The sequence below is a fragment of the Paroedura picta genome, chromosome 8 (genome assembly GCF_049243985.1).
Source record: "Paroedura picta isolate Pp20150507F chromosome 8, Ppicta_v3.0, whole genome shotgun sequence".
Taxonomy (NCBI): Eukaryota; Metazoa; Chordata; class Lepidosauria; order Squamata; family Gekkonidae; genus Paroedura; species Paroedura picta.
Window position 1 is genome coordinate 90,199,856 of NC_135376.1, and position 10,466 is coordinate 90,210,321.

The following is a 10,466-nucleotide window of genomic DNA, read 5'->3' on the forward strand; positions in this document are numbered from 1 at the left end:
GAGCTCATTTCACCAGGTAGGGGCCAGGACCGAAAAGAAGGGACATTGCAGATGTCTATGTGGTTCAGGAGGAATTCAGAAAATATCCTTGCAGCTGGAACGGAAGCTCGTTCTGCACATGGTAGACAGTGCACCTTGTGTGCTTTTGTACATGAATTTTACTGTATGAAACATGCTTATCCAGCATGTGCAGAATGAGCCGGAAACTTTGCCAAATGCAGTCAAGTAATTATTTTGTTTGGTATCTTGTGGCTGGGTGGAGGCTTTCTTTCTCCAATCATCATGGCATAGTAGCTATTAATTTTTTTTTCCAAAGAGCAAATTAAGTTGGTTTGAAGGATCTACTGATTTTGTAAAATTTCCGAGATGATTAATATGAGCCAATTAAAATAAACCAGCTGAATTCAAAATCAGATGCATATAGCTGAAAGGATATAAATCCAGCAACAAAATTGGAAACCGCAGGAATGAAAGACTATGCCTGATATTCTCCTGAAAAGAAATGACATCAGAGACAGAAGAGAAACTGTCAGGCTCCAAGAGTGCAAATCCAAAACATGGAAAGGATGAGGGACAGGCAGGAGTCTTTTCAAAACTAAAGAGAACACAGTCTCAGCAATCCCGTAACTCTTCAGTTCATTCCACTGCCCCATCTGTCTCCAGGGGCTACTGCATGTATTTCTCCGCTCTGTGAACTACCTTGGCATTCAGCATGACTGCATTTTGTTATGCTCCCTTTCATGCAAGGAACTAAACCATGAGGATTTTAATGAAAGGGTGGAAGGACCAGCAGCGAGCAGTGGAAACAAATCCTCACCTGGTGTGCATGTGTGTGCAGTTCTTCAAGATGCATTAAAAGGTTCAATTAGCCAAAGTATTACCTATGATGGTGGCTCAACACAGCAAACTCCTGCCTTTCAATAGATGCCTTTGTGGCTCAGTCCCTTGCATGAAAGGGACCACAAAGGAATGCAGTCAAGCCACAAAGTATTGACCATGAAACTGACAAAACGTGTTTTGAGTCCAACAAATGAGCAGCGAAGCTCTAATCTGTTTATTTCGAGGGCTGATTCTTTCCCACCAGCTCTCTTCATTGCTACACAAGCAGAAAAGTCATGAGCTCTATAGAAAGAAATGCAGAGGGATTACTGTACCTGTCCTAAACTTAAAAAATCTCTATGGCAGGGGTAGTCAAACTGCGGCCCTCCAGATGTCCGTGGACTACAATTCCCAGGAGCCCCTGCCAGCGAATGCTGGCAGGGTCTCCTGGGAATTGTAGTCCACGGACATCTGGAGAGCCGCAGTTTGACTACCCCTGCTCTATGGCAATGGTTTGGCTGCAGAATGTGCCTGGAATCCACTGCATTTCATCTTAAAGTTGCTGTTGGTTTTTAAGTTACACGATTCTACTCCTTATGTTAGTTATGGGGGGGGGGGGAGGACAAAGATGGCGCTTGTAGTCAGTCGCAAAACATGTTTTGTCAGTTTCACAGTGAATTTTGTTCATGAGGTTGCTGAGATAAGGGGGGACGATAATGCCACACTTTGTGGAAAAGTGCTTGCTAGCCCATCCTGCACACGGGTGCACGCACATACATACCACTACTTTTGAACCATGTTCTGTTTAATTTCAAAAAGACTCGTCCCTGCCAAGAATTTTCCTCCAGTGATCGAAATTTAGCAATAAAGTCATTTTATTAGTCTGGTCTTGCTTGTAAACTCCCCCCTCCCAAAAAATACAATTGAAAAAGTAAACAATATAATAAGTAGAAGAGTTATTTTTATACCCTGCTTTTCACTACCCGAATGAGTCTCAATATAATCACATTACCTTCCTCTCCCCACAAAAGACACCCTGTGAGGTAAATGTGATTGAGAGACCTTTGACAAAAATTCTCCGCAGGAACAGCTGTAACAGAACTGTGCCCAAAGTCACCCAACTGGCTACATGTGGAGGAGTGGGGAAATCAAACCTGGCCCTCCAGATTAGAGGCTGTTGCTCTTATCCACTACACCAAGCTGGAGCTTGTACACTGATGCAGAGGGGAGGATCACTAACATTCTACTAAGATCGTTAAAAGAAAGGAAATACAATTTAAGAATCTTGTGGTTTTAAAAAAACAAAACAAAACAGAGTGAAACTGACCAATAAGGGAAGTCCAACTACTAAGAGAAAAATCAGAGAGAAATAAAATCAGATTGTATGCACCATATTCAAAGTAAGGCCCTACCAACTCAACTTCAATACAAATCAGAAGATGTGCATGCATAATAGGCCCAGATCCACCGGATGACCTCTAAAGCAAGTGGGCGAAGTATGTCACCGCTTCACATTTACAAGCTCTGCCTTTCCAGCAACCTTACTCCAATGTGTATTCTACACTGGATTCCACAGGTAGTTTCACTTCCCTCCACAAGGAAAGGTCAGTACTCCTTGCCAGTGCTCTGTGCGCTAATTAAGATTGGGAGTGCGACCGTGGCGAGACTGGAACGCTATTTTATAAACAGCTGACTCAGTACAGTTTTGCTCCAGGAACGGTAACTCTTCAAACTTTGCAGCAAGCTGTCTAGCGAGAGGTTCGGGTCATCAATCATGCTAAAACTAGACTCTGAATAAAGCAAACTGAGGAAGGGGGAGATGTCAGGGTGGGCTTAGACTAAGGAACTGTTTTCAGACCTGAATAAGGGAAGCTTGCCACAAGATGTCCTCAGATATTCTTGATGCCATATCTCTGGACTTTACAAATGCAAAGCTAAACTAGCAGTCGCATTGTCTCCAGGGCCGGCATCAGCATATCCTGTGGAAGGGGCAGCCGTGGAGGCTAGAGTTGCCAGCTCCGGGTTGGGATATACCTGAAGATTTTGGGGAGTAGAGCTTGGTGAGCAGTGTCCCTTCTAAGTTGGACCAGTCTCAGTTCTCTCAGAGCTCTCTCAAACTCACCCACCTCACAGGGTGCCTGTTGTGGAGAGAGGAGAGGGAAGGTGATTGTAAGCCACTCTGAGACGCTTTCGGGTAATAAAAAGTTGAGCACAAAACAGCAACACAGTTCTGAGTCTAAGTTGTGTGTGTGAGTGGCCGCTCATTAACACTGGAAGTCCTGCTCAGCAGTAATCCGGAGACATGCACGGTCTTGCACTGCCCATGGTCTATTTGAAGATCACATTGTTCTGTTCACCTCAGGATGTCTGAACCACTCTTCTTACTTGAAAAAAAAAACAATGTTGATTATAACTGATCTGCAGTGATCAGTTTCCTTGGAGAAAATGGCTATCTGAAAAGGTGAAAATGTCTGCTTTGAAAGGGAGACTCTATGGGCACTGTACCCAATTGAAGGCCTTACCATGCCCTCTGCAGGCTCCTGTGTTCCCCCCAAGCAGCGTGTGAGCAGCCACACATTAACACCGGAAGCTCTGCTTAGCAGCAAGCTGCAGCCATGCCCATTTGAAGATTATAGCTGTTCTGTTCAGGATGTGTGGAATGCTCCATTCAGTGGGGGGGGGGGGAGTAGAGGAAACATTGCTGGAGACGGTGGGGCCTTGGAAGGGGATGGACTACATTGGGTATTTTTTTAAATTATTGTATTGTATTTATAAGGTAAAGGTATCCCCCGTGCAAGCACCGAGTCATGTCTGACCCTTGGGATGACGCACTCCCGCGTTTTCATGGCAGACTCAATATGGGGTGGTTTGCCAGTGCCTTCCCCAGTCATTACCGTTTACCCCCCAGCAAGCTGGGTACTCATTTTACCGACCTCGGAAGGATGGAAGGCTGAGTCAACCTTGAGCCAGCTGCTGGGATTGAACTCCCAGCCTCATGGGCAGAGCTTTCAGACTGCATGTCTGCTGCCTTACCACTCTGCACCACAAGAGGCTCTCTATTGTATTTATAGATTACTGTAATAGTGACTATCTTGGAAACAACCTTGAACCAGGGCTTAGTCTGCACACAATAGATAATGCACTTTCAATACACTTTAGAACTAGATTATCCTGTTCCACACAGGAAAATCTAGCTGCCAAAGCACATTGAAAGTGCTTTGATTTTCCTATGTGTGCGGAATGGGCCCAGCTTTCCATACGGGGAGAGGGCGGGTGGATCAAGAAATCACAATTATAAATAGATAAAATTGTAACATCCATCTTCAAAAGCAGCCATTTTCTCCAGGTAAACTGCTCGAGGTCACCTAGAGCAGTGGTCCCCAACCCCCAGTCTGGGGACCGGTACTGGTTCGTAGATCAGTCGGTACTGGGCCGCAGCTCCTCCTCGTCCTCCTCCCCAGCTGCTGCCTCAGGGGCTGCTCTGCCACTCTGCCGCTGATTCACCTTTGGTACTCTCCAGCAGTCGCCAGGGCTGGGGCTCCCCCTTGGCATGGTACTGCGCAGCTACTGCTAGCAGCGCCCCCCAGTGGGCAGCGGGAAGTCAGGGGCATCGGAGGGAAAGCAGGGGCTCAGGTGGCGGTGACGTCATTTGGTGAAAGACTACTCCCCCCCGGGCCTCAGTAAGATTGTCAAGCATTGACCGGTCCCCGGTGATAAAAAGGTTGGGGACCACTGACCTAGAGATCAGCTGTAATATCAAGAGATCCCCAGGCCCCATCTGGATGATAGCAACGCTATCTGAAGCCCATATGTTTCGATGGGACCGGCTGCCACCTCCCCCTGCTGCCCATCTATCAGGTCCCTACCAGCCACATTCATAGCTGTGGGCACTGCCTATCACAGCAAAGGAAAGGTATGTGAACACCGGGAAGACGAGAACAAAGTTGGAGTCCAGTGGCACCTTTAAGACCTACAAAGTTTTATCATAGAAAACTAGCCCGAAAGCCCATTGCATCCAGGAATGCAATGGGCACTAGTGGTCCCCCCCCCAAGGGCACTGCCGCCGCCCTACCTGTGCACACTGCTGGCAGCACAGTTCATGTCCCCGCAGTCAGCCGGCCTGCTGCGTGAGCTGGCGGCTGGGTTGAACGGCAGGCTGGCCAGGACACCGCGGGAACGCCCTCCTCAGAGGCCAGGGAGCGTGTGGCTGCAAGTCTGCATGTGTACCTCACTGCCAGCTTCTGGGGGCTGGTGCTCCAGGGGCCATCCCAATCCAGACACACCCAGCATCCCTAGGCATGCCCAGATTGGCCCGTGGAGCTGGAAGTGATGTCTGGACACCCAGATGGGTCCCGGACGCCACTCCACCCACAGTGCCTGTTCCAAAATATATAATGGTTAAGGGTAAGGATGAGCGAGTGTACCAGCTTGCTGACTTCTGGTGCCAGGTTACAGCATTTCTCTGAGCCTTCCCAAGATCTCATGGCCAGAGGAGGTTTCAGAAGTCCAGTGCCATTCAGTCCAAAGTCAAGTAATGGCAATTCAGTGTCTGATGTACATGATTGTTATATGGTTACAACTATTATTATTATTGTATGGTTATTCACATGTTATAGACTGTTTCATGTCCTGTTCTTATGTTCTTAGGTAAACCGCCCTGAGCCTCTGGGGAGGGCGGTATATAAATATAATAAATAAATAAATAAAAAATAAAATTGTGTCCATGCCTAGAAGTATTCCTGGGTAGACTTTACAGCTATACACCCAGCTTCTCAGGCATAGTTCTGCAAAGACTCATCTTCACTATCAACAGGCGATGTATACTGCTGAGGTTCCTCCCCAGATTTCACCCCCCAAATATCTGGGTCTCTGGCTATGGTTCACCAAATCCAGTAACTGGCCCGGACTGGTTGTGCCCATTAACAGAAACCTGTCCTTTGTGTATGTTCTGAATCCTCTGGAGCTGAAAGAGGAAGAAGAAAAGCTGTCTTTTTGTATCCTACTTTTTACTACCTGAAGGAGTTTCAAAGTGGTTTACAATAGCCTTCCCTTCTTCTCCCCACAACAGTGAGGTAGATGGGGCTGAGAGAGGTCTGGGGAGACTGGCCCAAGGTCACCAACAGGCCACATGTGGAAGAGGAGTGGGGAATTGAACCTGGGTCTCTGGATTAGAGGCCACTGCTCTTAACCCCTACCTCATGCTTGGATAAGATATGGCAATGTGTAGAACAGGGGTAGTCAAACTGAGGCCCTCCAGATGTCCATGGACTACAATTCCCAGGAGCCCCCTGCCAGCATTCGCTGGCAGGGGCTTCTGGGAATTGTAGTTCATGGACATCTGGAGGGCCGCAGTTTGACTACCCCTGGTGTAGAAAATCCAGTAGTTAAAGGAGCTCCATTTTTATTGAAGTGTCATGCCCAACTGGCCGAGAATATATAGGCACAATAACAGCTGAAATCAGAGGGGCCTGATCATTACTCTCAGTGATATTTTGAACAAAATTTTGCCTTTCTGCTAGAACCCTCAGTTCAAGCTCCTCTTCCTCATAAAAAAAAACAGTTGTGATACAGGCTAGCCTGAGAGCGGGTGAGAGACCGTGCTTGGCCAATGAGTTTCATGAAAGAGTGAGGATTTGAAGCTCACTTTCCCATTATCTGATCACATACTTTATCTCTGGGACACTCAACTAGTGGTTTGTGGGAGCTCCAGAGGGGGTCTGTGGTCTTTCTCCTTCTTCCTTATTGTAGTGGGCCACAAGCTAGGAAACTGGCTGCTTCCATTGCTCCATCTCTCTCCCTCCTGAGCATACTTTCTGTGCCTGGGAGGGGGCATAGCATCCTTCCTTAAATGGCCTCCTGTCTCTCTCCCTGTCCTCTTCGAGCCTGTCTGTTAACACAGGTGGTGATGTCACTTCCAGGAAGTGTGGCAGAGAGGCACGGGCAACTGACACCCCTTCTGGGGCTCCTCGAAGCCAGAAAAATTATTTCAAGGGCTCCTCCATGGTCAAATGTCTACTCTAACTACTGCATTACACTGTCAAGATTAGGATATCCAATATGGGTGTCCACCTCCAGGTTGGAGATCTGAAATGACAACTGATCTCCAGGCAGCAGAGATCCATGTACATTGCATGGGCTCAGTGACATCACATGGGGTGACGTAGTCATAGACGTCTGCCAATGTCACGTGATCTGCCATGTCATCTTACCTACAGTAGAAGTGCTTCATGCGTTCGCACACAATCACTAGAGCAACCATTCTCAATGTTCTGACCCTTGAGAAACCCCTGAAACATTCCTCAGGCTTCAAGAAAGCTCAGAAGTGGCATGACCAGGCATAATATAGTTGGGAAACATGGTTGTGCACATACCCACCCATGGCCCCTCCCCTTCCCACCCCCTCCAGGCCACTCATCGGCCATTTTGGGAGGGGAGGTGGATCAACATTATCAAATATTGTCATAAAGGTATCCCCTGTGCAAGGATGGGGTCATGTCTGACTTTTGGGGTGACGCCCTCTAGTGTTTTCATGGCAGACTCAATACGGGGTGGTTTGCCAGTACCTTCCCCAGTCATTACCGTTTACCCCCCAGCAAGCTGGGTACTCATTTTACCAACCTTGGGAGGATGGAAGGCTGAGTCAACCTTGAGCCGGCTGCTGGGATCGAACTCCCAGCCTCATGGGCAGAGCTTTCAGACTGCATGTCTGCTGCCTTACCACTCTGCGCCACAAGAGGCTCACAAAAATATTGTCATATCACCCTATCAATATTTAATAAATGTTAAAAGATACATAAAAATAATTAACTTCCACTCATTCGGGAAACCCTTCCAAAGGCCATTGAGAAAGCCCAGGGTTTCAGAAAACCCTGCTTGAGAAAGCCTGCAATAGAGTGTCAATGATAAACCAATTCCTTCAAACAGTCAGGAATTTTTTTTTTTACCCAAATCTTAAAACGTTGCAGCAATTGGGCAGAGCACCAGTTAGGGCAAATGTGGTGTAAAAGTCAGTGAAGGGCCCTCTTCATTCTAATTACCTCTAGAGAGCCAGGTTCATAGATGCTCAAATCCCATTTTCACATGACCTCTCTGGCTGATGCTCGTCTCCCTGAGCATCGACCATGATGACTGCTGAAATGCTGAACTTCCCTTGCTTTGAGGCGGGTAAATGTGATCTGACAAGCTACTGGAACAATTTCATCTTGCGCAGCCAAGCAGAAGTGGAGAAGAGCTTATTAAAGGTGGGGAGAGCGACAGCGATAGCACGGCGCCATATTACACATGCATGTATGGCCACAAATATGTGCGGCTGGTTATGGGGATAGAACAGGCCAAAGTTAAACGCTGACATATTAAAAACAAAATCCAGAGTTGAAGATGGCTGGATTCATTACAGCACGGGGAACTCACAGGGCCATTCCGCACTCGTTCAAAATTGCACAATGGTTGCAAATTGAAATCGCTACTGTTTTGCTGTTATGCACAACTACTCAGCTCTTCTATGTGCCCTGCATTCTCCCCCCTCCCCTTCATTCCATGTTCCCTCGCTTGGCCCAAGGTGTTTTGGTTTTTTTTTTTAAGGTTATCTTGTCACAACATTGTGGTGCTTTAACAAGAAAGAGGGGTTTTCCACCCTGGAGAAGGCAGGCATGGAGTCCCCCGGCAGGCACCTCATGCCATGGTGGAGAAGCAGGGGGCTCAGATATGTTTGCTTTGCCGATGCTTCCCTGTCGTGGCATGAGGCACCTGCAGTCTTGGATGGGGGAAGGGCAGCCGGGGGGGGGGGGCTCCATGCCTGCCTTCTCCAGGGTGGAAACACCCTGGGCCATTCTACACTCGTCCAAAATAGCACAATGGTTACAAATTGAAATCGCTACTGTTTTGCTGTTATGCACAACGTCGTCGACAATCTGCAACACTCCTGAAACCGATCCACAAAAAGCGCTTTGTTGTAGCGCTTTCAGGGAAATCCCAAAAAGTGGATTCACCCTCCGGAAAGCGCTACACTCTTGCAACTAATCTGCAACACTAGCGGGAAAGTTCTGTGCGTGACCATTGTTGCGGTTTCTGCAAAGTCCCTCCTCCTAGCTCTCTCCTCTGATCTTCCGGCGAAGCGATTGCCATTTTCTTTTCTTGGAGCGAGCGGAGATCAACGCACCGGCAAGCCTTCATTTACCCAGCAAGGCTTCCCTGGTTACAGTCCCTCCCCAGAGCTGTTTTAAGTCACCAAGCACCAAGCAGCACACTGCCCCGTTTGCTGGTTTATTTTCCCTTTATTTGTCACTCTATTTTCGGCCGAAAATCGCACCCGTGCGGGGGGGGCTCACTCGGGGGGAGCGTGGCAATGATGAAATGGCAGCTCAAACACCACCTGCTTGCTAGATGAGTCTCTCCGTTGCAACGAATCAACGCAGATTCGTTGCAATGTGTATGTTTTTTTAAAAAAAATCTTCCTTAAAGGGAAAGGGGCTTTTTGGGAGCATGATAATGGCCGCCTATTGGCTGCTTGATGGCCAGGGGTGGGACAAAGCTTGGCAATATCGCTTCCTGGCTAGCGATTTTTGCCGAGACCGTAAACCTGTGGGAAATGATAGAAACGCAACTGGATTCCACTACAAAGGCAGGTATGCATAACGACGAATTCCACTATTTAAAATGGCGTTTTTCCATTCCGCAACCAATTTGCTACATAGATCCTGGTGCGGAATGGCCCACAGTATTCTTAAAGAAAGGAAGCAAGCTGAATAGAACAGAGATGGCAAATGTTTTGTTTTGCTATATAAAAAGAAATCCAGCATCAAAAATGCTGACACTATCAGAAGAGCGTCTGCATTTCAGAAACAATGCTGTTACCCAATTCCTTTGAGGAACAAAGGGCATCAAGCAATGCAATTTGGCCTTCTATTAACTTGGTGAGCTCTGCAGTCTCCTCCTCTCACTGTAACCAGGAAATCTAGTTAGATATCAAAATACACAAGCATGCCTCAATGGGGTAAATTTATGGCACAATGTGCCTCTCTGTTGATTCAGCCAGATTATTGGCTACTGTTGACTGAGATCCATGCTTGCTTCAGCAGCATGGATGCTAAATTGGACTGAAACTCCCAGATTTTTTTTTCTCTCTCTCTCAAACCTGATTCACACATTGATAAATTAAAATGGGTAGACATGTTGGTTTGGAGTAGCTCAACAAAATCAGAGAGCAGTAGCACCTTTAAGACCAACAAAGCCGGTTCTACTGGGCTTTGATTTTGATTCACACATGATTGTACAAAACCTCTGCAAGAGCTTTCACATGAGAATACCAAAATGCTTTAACTTGATAATTTTATACCGGCTTGAGATGAATATGTCCCCATCTAGTTTTTGAACTAGATCAGGTAGTTGTGCCTGGGAGGAAACTGCTCCTGAAAAAAATACTTCACATGTGTGACTATGTTACTTTCTTACCTAAATGTTATTTTCATCAACTTTCTTTCAGCTCTTTTCTGGCATTGCTACTATTACCATACTCCACATTTCTACCACTGCCACATGCTTGTCTTCCCTTCTGGGTAAGAAACAGGTGTTATCCCCGCATAATTCACCCAGCGGCTAGGATGATGTCATAATGCTACACAGTGAAGTTGGTTACATTGTGTGATGAT

The 10,466-nt window shown here is 47.0% G+C and overlaps 1 protein-coding gene across 4 annotated transcripts in view; it reads right to left on the minus strand.

The window, feature by feature from the left end:
• Positions 1-10,466, minus strand: part of NRG3 (neuregulin 3) — an 805,324-nt gene that overhangs the window by 201,831 nt on the left and 593,027 nt on the right. The gene's annotated exons all lie outside the window — the stretch shown is intronic.